Source organism: Pristiophorus japonicus, chromosome 13 (assembly GCF_044704955.1).
Source record: "Pristiophorus japonicus isolate sPriJap1 chromosome 13, sPriJap1.hap1, whole genome shotgun sequence".
NCBI classification, from domain to species: Eukaryota; Metazoa; Chordata; class Chondrichthyes; family Pristiophoridae; genus Pristiophorus; species Pristiophorus japonicus.
In genome coordinates, this window is record NC_091989.1 from 142,979,351 (window position 1) to 142,993,339 (window position 13,989).

Sequence of the window (13,989 nt, forward strand, 5' to 3'; positions counted from 1 at the left end):
TTATCGCCGAGCGTTACTTTCACCATGTAATACCGCCCGTCCACTTTCTTTGGGCAGAATCAACAGAATGGGCGAACCCAACACCCATAATATCACCCAGCGTTAATTTGGGCACGTAATTAACGCCGAGGTTCAATAATACCGACCGGCCACTTTTTTTTGTCGTAAAGATCACATTTGTCGAAACTAGTGCCCAGTATATCGCCCAGCATCACTTTCAGCACCTTGCAAACATCTCACGCACAATATCGCTCGCTGAAAACACCGCTCTGAAAAAGTGGAACTGTTCTGAACTAATTACAGCGGTGTGGACGCCATTTTGTAAATCGCAGGTCGCTTCATTGAAAAGGCTGCTTCAACTTCGGGGGAGTTTGGATTTGCTCTGGAGTTCTTCTCAGGTGATTTGACCATCTGAACAGACATCTTTTCATACTGTGGATGATTGGGTTTTACTATAGATGTCTTAGTGTGGAAATTTATTGCTTGTGAACAATCGGCATTATACTTTTATTGGAATGGGGCCAGCCATTTCTCAGCCTGTATCAATTACTACGCAGATGCTGCAGAGTGCATTAGATTGGGCATTATGTGCCCAATCTAAGATGTGCCAGACTGAGGAAGAGGTCCAGACCATACACACCCCGCACTTACAGGGAGAAGCAATCTTACCTCGACTTATCGGAGACTGTGCTTCTACAAAGTGGTTATCAGTGAAATATGCCAGCTCATCAGGGCAGATCTGCAGCCTGCTAGCACCTTCAGGACATCACTGTCCGTTGGGGTCAAGGTCACCGCGGCACTGTTGTTCTACGTGTCCGGTTCCTTTCAGGCCTCCGTGGTCGACATTTCCCCTCTGTCTCAGCATGCCACACATTGCTGCTTTAGACAGATCACGGAAGCCCTGTACGTGCATAGGATGGACTTTATCAGCTTCCCCACGACCATGGAGGCTCAGACTGACAGCGTTGGAGCATTCTACCGCATTGTTAAGTTCCCCAAGGTGCAGGGAGCAATACGGTGTATGCACATCGCCATGCGGGCACCTTCTCAGGACCCAGAGCTTTTTCGCAACAGAAAAGGATTTCATTCCCTGAAGGTCCAACTCGTTGTCGACCACAACCAGATAATTATGGCAGTGAATTACCCTTACAAATCAAATTATATAAACACTTAAGGTACATGTAAATAAATGTAATACTTACTCTTGCGGATCCAACAAGGTCATTCCATCGCTTGTGGCATTGGTTGCCCTCACGCAACTCGTTGGTCGACGATGAGAGACCCATATCTTCTGGCTGGCCTTTGGGGTGGGCTTCCCACGCCCTCCCTGTGTCAAATCACTCCAGCGCGAGGTGACCTCCAAGAGTGAAGTATTTGCCTCATCCGAGAACCTCCTTGCTCTTTTACGTCTTCCAATGTGCTCCTTTCCCAGCTCGCTGCTCTCGCCAGCGTCAGTCTCCACAGCGTGCTGTGTCGCCTCCTCCACTCCCTCCATTATAGGCACCAAATTCGGGAAAATATCTGGCTGGTAACGGCTAAGTTTTTTGGCACAATTTGCTATAAAGCTCGAAACTCTCCCTCCTTCCTCCCAAAGCAGCCACACCACACCCACACACGCCTTCACTCCCTCTCAGCTCCCTCTCTCTCTGTCTCCTCTTCTGCGCATGTAATCTTGACCCTTGACCTCCTGAATCGCAGGAATTGAGCGTTGCCATGCCGTTGCTAATGACGGTGATACTTTACGGTAGAAAGTCAGAGAGATTTAACACTAACGCCCATTTCAGATCGCTCGCAGTAATGCCCAATTTTTAAAATGGAGACGAGGGGCTTTGAAAATGGGCGACAAGCCGGCGATCTGAAAACCCATTTTTACCGCCCACACCGGAAATAATGCCCATTTTTGGGCGATCTGCACAAAAGTGTAAAATTTAGCCCATGGTCTTAGAATAAGGGGCTGCCCATTTAAAACTGAGATGAGGAGAAATTTCTTCTCTCAGAGGGTTGTAAATCTATGGAATTCTCTGCCCCAGAGAGCTGTGGAGGCTGGGTCATTGAATATATTTAAGGCGGAGATAGACAGATTTTTGAGTGATAAGGAGTAAAGGGTTACGGGGAGCGGGCATGAAAGTGAGCTGAGCCCAAGATCAGATCAGCCATGATCTTATTAAATGGTGGAGCAGGCTCGAGGGGCCTTATGGCTTACTCTTGCTCCTATTTCTTATGTTCTTCGCCACAGGACGATGTGGTGGGCCATCACTGCCCCCATTGAGTTGCAGAGGGTAGCCACGATGTGCTAGTCGCAAATGGATGTGACCTGAAACCCACCAATGTTTGTGAAATGCTAGTTGTGCAGCACACCTACACCAACACCAACACCAAGTGCGGGAAGAGAACACAGCACTGACCACGACCTCTGTGGCTCGGCTGCAACCCCTTTAAGTACCGCCCCTTGTGAACGCCAACGTTTTGTAGCGTGTTCCCTGCCAGCCGGTGAGTGAGGCAGCAGAAGTGAATTTGGCAAGGCCGGCGCCAAGGAGGTGTTGCACGTGTACTGACGTCAGGATTTCCACAGCGGCAGTCGGCACTTCATTGCCCCCTTGAAAAAGCAGAATCAAATTTCCCATCAGGCAGCATCCCTACCTAACGCCAGCACCCAAATGTTTACGCCCCATTGCCGCCTCTCCCAGGCGGTATCAGCTGGTGGTAGCAACTGAATTCCGACCCCTCACTCTTATGGAAGAGGCTACCATTGGCATGATAGGAAGATGCAGTCAGCAGCAGAGATGGTGAGACTGGAGCTCATGAATGAGCCACAGCAATCTACCTCCTCCCATGATGCATCCATTGGGAGAGCACCTCGTAGAAATACTAGAGGTAGGTAAACGAACACTTCAGACAGGCACTAGGGACTCAAACCAGGTCGTTTCTGGGCCTTTGTGTCAGCCAAAAAAGCACAATATTGTTTGAAATATTTTTCTCCAGTGTTCCTATAAGTAACTGATAGTCTTGCAACGTTAGGCAAGATTTGGGCAGATGCTGTTGATTTTAGAGTGGAAGGACTGGGGCATATATTGGACCCGACCGTTTTTGCAGGGGAACACTGATTGTTCAGCTGAAGTTCTCGTTATTGAGCTACTGTCCAACAACTCTGGTTGCAGGCAACATTTGGACGCCTGCTGCTTCTTCATCATCCTCCATGTCATCAGTGTCTTCTCCCTCATCATACTGAAAGTCCACCTCCAATAGTGACTCCGTGGGGCCAAAATTGTCCCGAACTGGATTTGCAGCGCATAATTCAAATTAATGATTTGTTTTGTGCTGGCGCGGAAACCGGCAGAGCCGGCACAAATTTGCCCTCATTTAGGAAAAAAAGTGGTGGGGGCGGTAACCATGCATTCTTGTGGCACTCCCGGGGCACTCGTACGGCGCTCATGGTGCGCCACGCTACTCAGATCAGCACGTCGCTGACGTGCCATGACATGCCGCCGCATTGCAACATCCCTTCCCTTCTCTTAAAGGGGAGGGCCGCTGCGATCTGAGGAGCACATTCGGTGCCGCCCACTAGACCACAACGGTTTCAGCCAAACCAGCGGCCTCCATTGTCAGGCCGACCAAAAAGGCGGTCGACACACAAAAATGGCAGACTTGGCAGCGGCACCTTCCCTTTATGAGCAGCTGGGGCGTCACAGCCACCGCAGTTTCTTGCCCAGCATTACCCGCGGCAGCCTCATGAGGCGTTGGCCAATTTCCGTTGTGGGTTGAAAAGGGGCCGCCGCGTACGGCCATGATGTTATCATTGCCGGTGCAGCAGCTCTCGCCGCTATTGGATTCGCGCCTCCACTAACTCCCTCCCCCGCCAGGTGAAAACACATTCGTGCCCCGTTAGCACTCCCTGGAGGCACTAACATGAGGTGCATAACTGGGGAATTTTGCCCACATAGAATCATACAATGGATACACAACAGAAGTAGACCATTTGGCCCGTCGAGCCCAGCCAGCTCTCTGCAAGAGCACTTCAGCTAGTCCCACCTGCCCACCATGTCCCCGAAGCCCTGCAAAATGTTTTCCTTCAGGTACTTATCCAATCCCTTTTTGAAAGCCATGATTGAATCTGCCTCCACCACCCATTCAGGCAGTGTATTCCAGATCCTAACCACTCACTTCGTAAGAAAGTTTTTCCTGATGTCGCCTTTGGTTCTGCTGCCAATCACCTTAAATCTGTATCCTCTGGTTCTTGACCCTTCTGCCAATTGGAAGTTTCTATTTATTTTGTCTAGACCGCTCATGATTTTGAACACCTATCAAATCTCTAACCTTCTCTGCTCTAAGGAGAACAATCCCAACTTCTCCAGTATATCCATGCAGCTGAAGTCCCTCATCCCTGCAACCAATCTTGTAAATCTTTTCTGCATTCTATCTAAGGCCTTCACATCCTTCATAAGGTACGATGCCTAGAATTGGACACAATACTCCAGTTGAGGCCAAACCAGTGTTTTAAAAAGATTCATCATAACTTCCTTGCTTTTGTATTCTATGCCTCTATTAATGAAGCCTACGATCCTGTATGCTTTTTTAACCGCTTTCTCAACCTGTCCTGCCACCTTCAATGAATTCTGCACATATACTTTCAGGTCACTCTGTTCCTGCACCCCCTTTAGAATTGTACCCTTTAGTTTACCTTGCTCTTCTTACCAAAATGTATCACTTCGCACTTTTCTGTGTTAAATTTTGGAGTCCATTATTAAAGAAGCAGTAGCAGGACATTTGGAAAAGCAAAATTCGGTCAGGCAGAGTCAGCATGGATTTATGAAGGGGAAGTCATGTTCGACAAATTTGCTGGAGTTCTTTGAGGATGTAATGAGCAGGGTGGATAAAGGGGAACCAGTAGAAGTGGTGTATTTGGACTTCCAGAGGCATTTGACAAGGTGCCACAAAAAAGGTTACTGCACAAGATAAAAGTTCACGGGGTTGGGGGTAACATATTAGCATGGATCGAGGATTGGCTAACTAACATAAAACAGAGAGTCGGGATAAATGGTTCATTCTCTGGTGGCAACCAGTAATTAGAGGGGTGCCACAGGGATCAGTGCTGGGACCCCAACTATTTACAATCTATATTACTGACTTGGAAGAAGGGACTGAGTGTAATGTAGTCAAGTTTGCTGACGATACAAAGATGGGAGGAAAAGCAATGTGTGAAGAGGAAACAAAAAATCTGCAAAAGGACATAGACAGGCTAAGTGAGTGGGCAAAAATTTGGAGATGGAGTATAATGTTGGAAAGTGTGAGGTCATGCACTTTGACAGAAAACAATCAAAGAGCAAGTTATTATTTAAATGGAGAAAGATTGCAAAGTGCCGCAGTACAGCGGGACCTGGGGGTACTTGTGCATGAAACGAAAAAGGATAGTATGTAGGTACAGCAAGTGATCAGGAAGGCCAATGGAATCTTGGCCTTTATTGCAAAGGGGATGGAGTATAAAAGCAGGGAAGTCTTGCTACAGCTATATAAGGTAGTGGTGAGGCCACACCTGGAATACTGCATGCAGTTTTGGTTTCCATATTTACGAAAGGATATTTGCTTTGGAGGCAGCTCAGAGAAGGTTCACTAGGTTGATTCCAGGGATGAGGAAAGGTTGAGTAGGTTGGGCCTCTACTCATTGGAATTCAGAAGAATGAGAGGTGATCTTGTCGAAATGTATAAGATTATGAGGGGGCTTCACAAGGTGGATGCAGAGAGGATGTTTCCACTGATGAGGGAGATTAGAACTAGAGGGCATGATTTTAGAATAAGGGGCCGCCCATTTAAAACAGAGATGAGGAGAAATTTCTTCTCTCAGAGAGTTGTAAATCTGTGGAATTCACTGCCTCAGAGAGCTGTGAAAGCTGGGACAATGAATAAATTTAAGACAGAAATAGAGTTTCTTAAACAATAAGGGGATAAGGGGTTATGGGGAGTGGGCAGGGAAATGGAGCTTAGTCCATGATCTTATTGAATGGCGGAGCAGGCTCGAGGGGCCGTATGGCTTACTTCTGTTCCTATTTATTATGTTCTCCTCTCACACCTTGCACACAATGACAGCTATTCAACTATGGTAGGCACATCATCCAAATACATTGCTCCACACTCACTCTCACACTTTCCTTTCTCTTGCTTGCTAAGGTGACTCAGAACACGAGGGAGCTGGAGTGCACAGGCAGGGCCCAAGCTGACACCCAACCACTGTCTGTGCTGGAGAGTCAAGTGCTGCAGATTATTGGGCGCGAGGTGGTGGCCGCCATGGCCACCAGCAACATTGACCCCCTTAGGGACAACGCCATGTGCTTCCCTACTCCTTCTCACAGCCTACTTCCTCCTCGCCCTACAAGCGTTTCGCACTTTCCAGCTAATCAAGCTGCATGCATGCATTTCTCCCTTCCTGCTCCGCTCCCCTCACCTTAACCCAACTCTTGTGCCTTTATGCTTTCAGATAATCAGCAAGCATCTGAGCAGCCTGTCCCTGAGGGTACCACAGAGAGCGAGGCAGGAGAAGAGAACACACCACATCACTGCATGTTCCACCCACAGGCACCAGCTCAGATACTGCCAATATGTGTTCTTTAGAGGCTAGTATAGTAGAGGGATCTGCACAGGGTGAGACCCTGGGGACGAGTGGGCTGCAGCAAGGCCAAGGAGAAAGGGTAGCTCAGGCGTCAGCTCTCCGAAGGGTGAGTTAGCTTGCTTGTTATGCTGCACAGGACTCAGATGAGGATCACGATGGAGAGGCGTTTAAAAGAAAGGGGATGGCCATGCACAAGGGGATGATAGGTGCAATGGCAAGGGTTCTCGAGAGCTTCTCGGCAATGATAATGAATATGGAGGAGTCTGCCTCCAACATCGCACAAGGCTCTGCGCACACCATGGAGCCCATCATTTCCAGTCTGATGGAGGTCGGGGATAATGCCTCGACTTCAGGGATAATGCCTCGACTTCAGGGAGGCCAGCCTCCGTTGTGTTCCCCTACCCGTGTCAGCTTTTCATTCAGCTGGCACAGCAGAACACGGAGGGTGCCACGCATGTAAGGAGATGGGACATGTACGTAAAAACTGCTCCGCCTCCAAGCCTGCTAAAACACCGAAAGTAGCCGAGGCTGTGAGAATAAGGTTAAAACCCGTTCGAAGGACAGCCAGAATGCTAGCCATGGCATCTTGGAGCAGGAGGCCATCCAAAGTGAGGAGGAGGAGGAGGACAAAGGGAAGCATAATGTGGGAATTGTAGGGGATTCAATAATTAGGGGGACAGATAGCATCCTTTGTAAGCAGGATGGAGAGTCCCATGTGGTATATTGCCAGGGTGAGGGGCATCTCAAACTGGCTTGAAAGGATATTGGAGAGGGAGGTGATCCATTTTGGGACCAACAACATAGGAAAGAGTAGGCAAGAGGTCCTGTTTAGATAATACTAGAAGTTAGAGAGATATTATAATCTCTGGATTATTACCTGAGCCACATGCAGGGGGCTGTGTGTGTGTGTGAGCAGGAGGGAACCACAGCGGTCAGAAAACCTGGTAGTATAGCTTTCCCGTAGGCCCTGTCAACTTTAACGTCAGGGCCTGATTTGAATGAGAAGCCTTTGTTACCCACCCGCAGCCAGCCAGATTACGATGCGGGTAGGCCTGCAACAGCAGAGAGCGGGGTGAAAGGGATTGTGTATGGGCCAGGAGTAGCTGGAAGAGCTGGGTGTGGTTGGGGGGGGGGGGGGAAAAAAACGCTGAAAGATTGTGGGCCGGGAATAGCACAGGTGGTGACAAGATCGCGGACCGAGAAAAGGAGCGGGGGGTCTCCACAAGATCACGATCGCGGGCCAGTGGGTGGGCGGGGGGAAAATAGTGTGGGCAGACACTCTTGGCCTCCTTACCTCCTAGTGGACTGAAGAGCACATTACACAGAGAATATATCAGCTCTAAAAACACAGCCAAAAGATATCTCATTCTGTAACTTTCCAAACCTCTGTGCTGGTTATCACAAAAGCAATGAACAATTTATAAACTGTGTTTGCCAAGACTCTAACCCCCATTATTTCTCAGAATGTTTGCCTTCCCACCCCTTTGTTGTTTATTCTGCTTGAATTCTGTGTGTACTTTATATCACTTTGTTAACTTCAACTAAATATTGTTTCTAACATGGCAACTGAGCTTTTATTCTACCGTAAAAGTAGATTTCATGGCAATGTCACTTTAACTGCACTGCCTTCAGATGCAGGGGCCTTGATTTTCATCTATTGGTGCAAGTTAGATCCTGTGGCTATTTTCCATTTCTAGACTGACTCAAATGGAAGTGTGTGTTCTTTGTTGCCAATTTTCCCTGTCAATTTCATGGGCAGATACAGATGAGTGGAGATCGTACACGAGGAGGCGTATTTTAACGTTTGAGTGGCTGCCCGGCAAAGAGTGTTCCAGCCACTTACCCATGGCACGAGATAAGAGGCTGGAGCCATTTTGAGGCCTGGGCCGCCTTAAAATAGAACTGGCAAGCTACCTGCCCCAAATGGGCACCATGATGCATTTAGGTCAGTGCAATATTGGGTTCCCGGAGGCCACCTGCATAGTGAGTCCTGGGAGATTTGCAAGTGTGGGGGGATCCTGCAGCGACAGTGGCCAGTATTATTATTATTGTTTGGTCCCACACTTCATCTGAGTGAGCATGGCGCAGGCTCCGCCAAATTGTCTCCCAAAATGGCAATCGGGATCACATGTACATCATAGGACCCTGATTTTCATATTGAAGGGGCCTACCACCCGAGAGCGGCCCAGCGGTAAGCCCCTTTAGAACGCAGTGGCCAGAATGTCAGTGTTAACAGGATGGTAAATCAACCGACCTCAGCTTGAAGCCAGTAGCACCTCGTTACTGCTAATTTGACCAAGTTAAAATGGCTGATAAATCATAGGAAGGCCCGATAGAAAGTATTGCTATTTTCTTGGTGCAGATTGGATTTAAACTAAAGCTGTAGGACATCTAAGTAAGTACTTCACATGAGAGATGCGTTCCCATGTTGTTCAAATGTTAGTGACTGCACTCACCAACTGATACTGGTGCTGTGAAAATATGTGATCAATTTCCACAACTGTATCAAGTACGTCTTCACCATCAAAATCTAGATTCTTTTCTAAAATGATTAATAAAATAAGAAATCGGGTAAAACAAACGATGGACCCCAGTAAGGCTTCAAATGTAACTTTTTATTAAGTTACGTTTTTTTTTTAAACACAACACACTGCAAAGATATTCTAACAATGCTTCAGTTATATAACTTAATAGATAATACAAATCGCATAAGACCACACTAATACTGTTTAATCAATTGTCGCAGTTTTTAAATATGATTTCCTATTGTCAAAACATGTTGGATTCCAAAACTGAACATAATTAGCATCTTCATATTTTATTCAATCAATGACATTTCTTGGTGATTTTTCTAACTACAACCATTTTGAAACTTTAAAAAAGTCACCACTATATTTTACTCCTGACGTCCCATCACTTGTTTTCAAAGTGACCCCGAGCCGATAAAATTCAAACGATCTCAAGGAAGCGCTTTGTTTTTTTTTTAATATGATCACAACAATTTTGATCATCAATGAATCTTCTGACTTTCCATCATCAAAATAACTTTCTTCTAAAATGGGACAGCACAGGGGGAAAAATCCATGATGACTACCAATGACTGGTGACCATTTAGTTTTCTCATGCATGGTCTTCAACTTACAGGATAAGTGAGACAGAAGTCAGTATTATAATAGTTTCAAAGAAATTCTCACTTCTAACTTCGCTCTGGAACTCTTAGCATGGCAATCATTACCTTGTAACAAAATGTCATAAAAATCCTTCCAATGCAAGTTCACCTTTCTGTATACAGGAGCAGCAGTTTGTGTTTTCACCACACTCCCGCTGATACATTCCCAGTGCAAATTGTTTTCTTTTGCTATTTTGTCATGTTTTCATCAAGGAATCAAGAAATGCCTCACAAAATGTCAGATTCATGAAGCACAGGTGCAGTAAACTGGATTTGTATATTATTCTCATCAACTAAATCTTCAATCTAGTTTTATAATTGGGATTAAATAGGAAGATGGGCACAATTTCGATGTATTTAAGCAATAGTCAAAAGTGCTGATTTTTTCAAATTATAACAGCAGCATATATAGATAAAACAGATAAGCTTGGAACATGAAAACAGTTACATGATGGCCTAACCATCAAACAACCATCATGTGATGAAGTTGATCTGAAAATGTAACATGCACTTTTTAACAATTTCATACCTGCTTTTGTTAGCTGTTCATTGCTGATGCAATCAAACATGTGCAGTTGATCTGGTGCATTACTAAATCCCAAACAGCTTTTCCTGAATTAACTGAGGTCCTTCATATAGTTCATACAGCAGCACCTTCATACACAGTTTTAAATATTTCCTTAAATCTATCTAAATTTTTCAGTTTCATTCAAAAAATGTACATTATATACATCATTCTATTCACCTTGACTGAATCTTGACTGTATTTAGTGATATGGGATTGAAAATAGTCAGTTTTAAACAGAAAAACTATTTAAAACATAAAGTGCAACTTATTTTATGTATCATGCATATGCCACTTAGAGGAACTTGTGAAATGAATTACATGTATGATTTATACATTCATCTCAATTACATTTGGAAAGCTTTCAAAATGGATGACTTTCACTCTGTCCAACAAACAGTGATAATTATGGTGTTGTCCCATTACTGTGTAACTCCATGCTTTCAAAATTTTCCAGTGACGAGTTCTACAACTTCCCCAAACCAAAAAACCCATTAGTTGTCCAGACAATTTAAGAATATATTTTAGCAGAGATAGTGTTTTTCCTCAAGTATGTTTACCTCTAATCTTAAAAGTAACTGTTAAATCCTGTCCCCCTCAGTACAGATTCACACGAGGCACATACAGAAGTCAAGGTCTCTCAGGACCTGCACCTTTATTACTCAGCTCTCGAATGCCACACTTGCCTGAGACCTGTCCTTGTATACCTGTCTGGGACAGGTATCCAGTGTCTTCTGCAAGTGCACCCCTGGTGATAAGGTAAGCTTGTGTTTACAGTCATGTATAGCATGGTAAGATACAGTTATGTACAGTAGTGTGAGATACATGACATCACCCTCCCCCAAGGTCTTATTGTCTTTATAGGTTCAGTCTCTCAGGTGGTCTACGCTCTCGTGTGGAGCATCTTAGTTGTGGTTCACTTGTTTGCCTTGGTGCCTGTTGTACTTTTGGGGTGATTGCTGGTATCTCGCCTGGACTGTTTGTTTCGTTCAGTGTGATTGTTGGTGTCTCGTCTGGGCTGTTGGTTGGGATTACCCTTTCCTCAGGTTGTTCCCTCTGTCTGTCCACCAGGTGTGGTGTGAGTTCCATATTGTAGTCTGCCTCTGGTTCAGCAGTGTTGTTGGTGAATCTGCTTTTTACTTGGTTTACATGCCTCCGGCAGGTTTGGCCATTGTCCATTTGTACAACCAGTAGCCTGTTTCCTTCCTTGCTTGTTACTGTCCCTGCAAGCCATTTGGGACCCCTGCCATAGTTTAGCACAAACAGTTTGTCCCCTATCTCATTCCACCTCCCCCTTGCTTTCGGATAGTAGGGACGTGAGGGGATTTTGTTCGGTTTCTAACGCGAACTTGGCCCCAAAAAGGTATTAGTGCATCTTTTTGACACCGTACACGCACACGAGCGCCTCCTTCTCCACCATTCCGTACCCGCGCTCCGCCCGCGAAAGTGACCAGGAGGCAAAAGCTATGGGTTGTAATTTACCCGCACTATTGACATGTTGCAAAATGCACCCGACCCCGTACGCTGACGCATCACAGGTAAGAACTAGCTTTTTACCTGGATCAAAGAAAGCCAAAACACTGTTGGAACACAGAAGGTTGCGTGCCTTATTGAAGGCGCGTTCCTGGACGTCCCCCCAAAACCAATCGCACCCCTTTCTGAGTAGCACGTGGAAAGGCTCCAGCAGCGTGCTTAAGTTCTGCATAAAGTTCCCAAAGTAATTGAGTAGCTCGAGAAAGGCGCGCAGTTCTGAGACATTCCGGGGCCTGGGTGCCAGGCAAATTGCTTCTGTTTTGGACTCTGTTGGGCGGATTCCATCAGCGGCAATCCTTCTGCCCAAAAATTCAACCTCGGGCGCGAGAAACAGGCACTTGGATTTCTTAACTCTTAGGCCTACCCGATCCAACCGCTTTAGTACTTCCTCCAAATTGCGGAGATGGGAGTCGGTGTCCCTGCCCGTGATAAGTATGTCGTCTTGAAATACAACTGTCCCCGGGATGGACTTGAGCAGACTCTCCATGGTGCGGTGGAATATGGCGGCTGCCGACCTGATGCCGAATGGGCATCGATTGTACATGAAAAGGCCTCGATGTGTGTTGATGGTGGTGAGTATCTTGGATTCCTCGGTCAATTCTTGCGTCATATACGCCAATGTGAAATCTAGTTTTGAGAAAAGTTTTCCTCCAACCAATGTGGCAAATAAGTCCTCTGCTCTGGGCAGCGGGTATTGGTCCTGTAGGGAAACTCTGTTTATGGTAGATTTGTAGTCCCCACAGATTCGTACGGATCCATCAGGCTTCATGACTGGGATGATGGGACTTGCCCAGTCGCTAAATTCCATGGGTGAGATAATGCCTTCCCGCAGGAGCCTGTCCAGTTCATGTTCAATCTTTTCCCTCATCACATAGGGCACAGCTCTAGCCTTGTGATGGACCGGTTTAGCATCCTGTGTGATGTGGATTTTGAATTTAGCCCCTTTGAAGGTGCCCACACCTGGCTGAAAGAGATGTTCAAATCGACTTAGAACTCTTGAGCAGGAGGTCTGTTCCTCGGACGACATGGCATGATCATCATCCCATTTCCAGTTTAGTTTTGCCAACCAGCTTCTCCCCAGCAGTGCTGGGAGATCTCCGGGGACAATCCACAGGGGAAGTCGGTTTACTGTCCCTTTGGTGCTGCCGAGGACTGGGACGATTTCTTTGGTATAGGTCCTTTAGTTTGGTGTCGACCCTTGTAAGTTTGGTCTGTCTCTTGTGTGGCCACAGCTGTTCAAATTGTTGAGCGCTCATGAGAGATTGACTCGCTCCTGTATCCAGCTCCATGTTGACGGGTATCCCATTGAGTAGGACCCTCATCATTGGAGGCATCTTGTTGTAGGAGCAGTGGCCATTGATCGTGTTAACCCGCTGTACATTGATGCCCCGGTACTGTCCCCACCGTCTTCTGGTCAGCTTTCCGACCCTTCCGATTCGTATACCAGCCGAGCTGCCGTTTTTCTGCACAGGCGGGCCAGATGCCCTGTATAGTCGCAGTTTCTGCAAACAGCATGCTGAAATTGACACCCCCTTGATGAGTGCCTTCCCCCACATCTCCAGCACAGACCGCTTCCATTGTTTCCAAAGAATGAGCTGCGTCTGGCTGATCTCTCTTGAGCTTCTCTCAGTTTGTAGTTGATTGCTCGCATTGTGGGTTGATGAGGTGTGAACGGCCATTCATGTGGCCCTTGATGGCTTCTGGTGCCACTGCCTGCTGTTGAGGGCCTGCTCTCCTGCCTTTATCTGTGTGTGAGGGTAGCAGGTTGTTTCACACTGTGAACCCCTTGTTTCGATGTTTCATTAGTTGTCGTACCCACAGTATAGATCAACCTCGTTTCTTCTTCTCCTGCCAAGAATGTCTGTGCAACCAGTGCTGCTGCCTCTAGGGTCAAGTTCTTGGTTTCTATGAGCTTTCGGAATATGCCTGCGTGGCCTATTCCTTCAATAAAAAAGTCTCAGTACTTCTCTCCTTAGTTCATCGGAGAACTCACATAAGCTAGCCAACCTCCGAAGTTCCGCCATGAAGTCGGGTATGCTCTGGCCCACACAGCGTCTGTAGTTGTTGAACCTGTGTCTGGCCATGTGTAGGCTGCTCGCTGGCTTCAGGTGGTCTCTTCCC

The 13,989-nt window shown here is 46.6% G+C and overlaps 1 protein-coding gene across 3 annotated transcripts in view; it reads right to left on the bottom strand.

Moving 5' to 3' along the window:
* The window catches only part of LOC139278862 (protein C19orf12 homolog), a 73,155-nt gene that overhangs the window by 54,596 nt on the left and 4,570 nt on the right, over positions 1 to 13,989 (bottom strand). Inside the window, exon 1 of one of the 3 annotated variants that reach the window (XM_070898066.1) lies at positions 3,390 to 3,433. The exons of 1 other annotated variant lie outside the window; for it this stretch is intronic. The gene's annotated coding sequence lies outside the window, so the exon portion shown is untranslated. Of the gene's footprint in view, positions 1 to 1,202; positions 1,779 to 3,389; positions 3,434 to 13,989 lie in introns of those variants that run through there. One more of the 3 variants, XM_070898065.1, reaches the window with a different exon arrangement.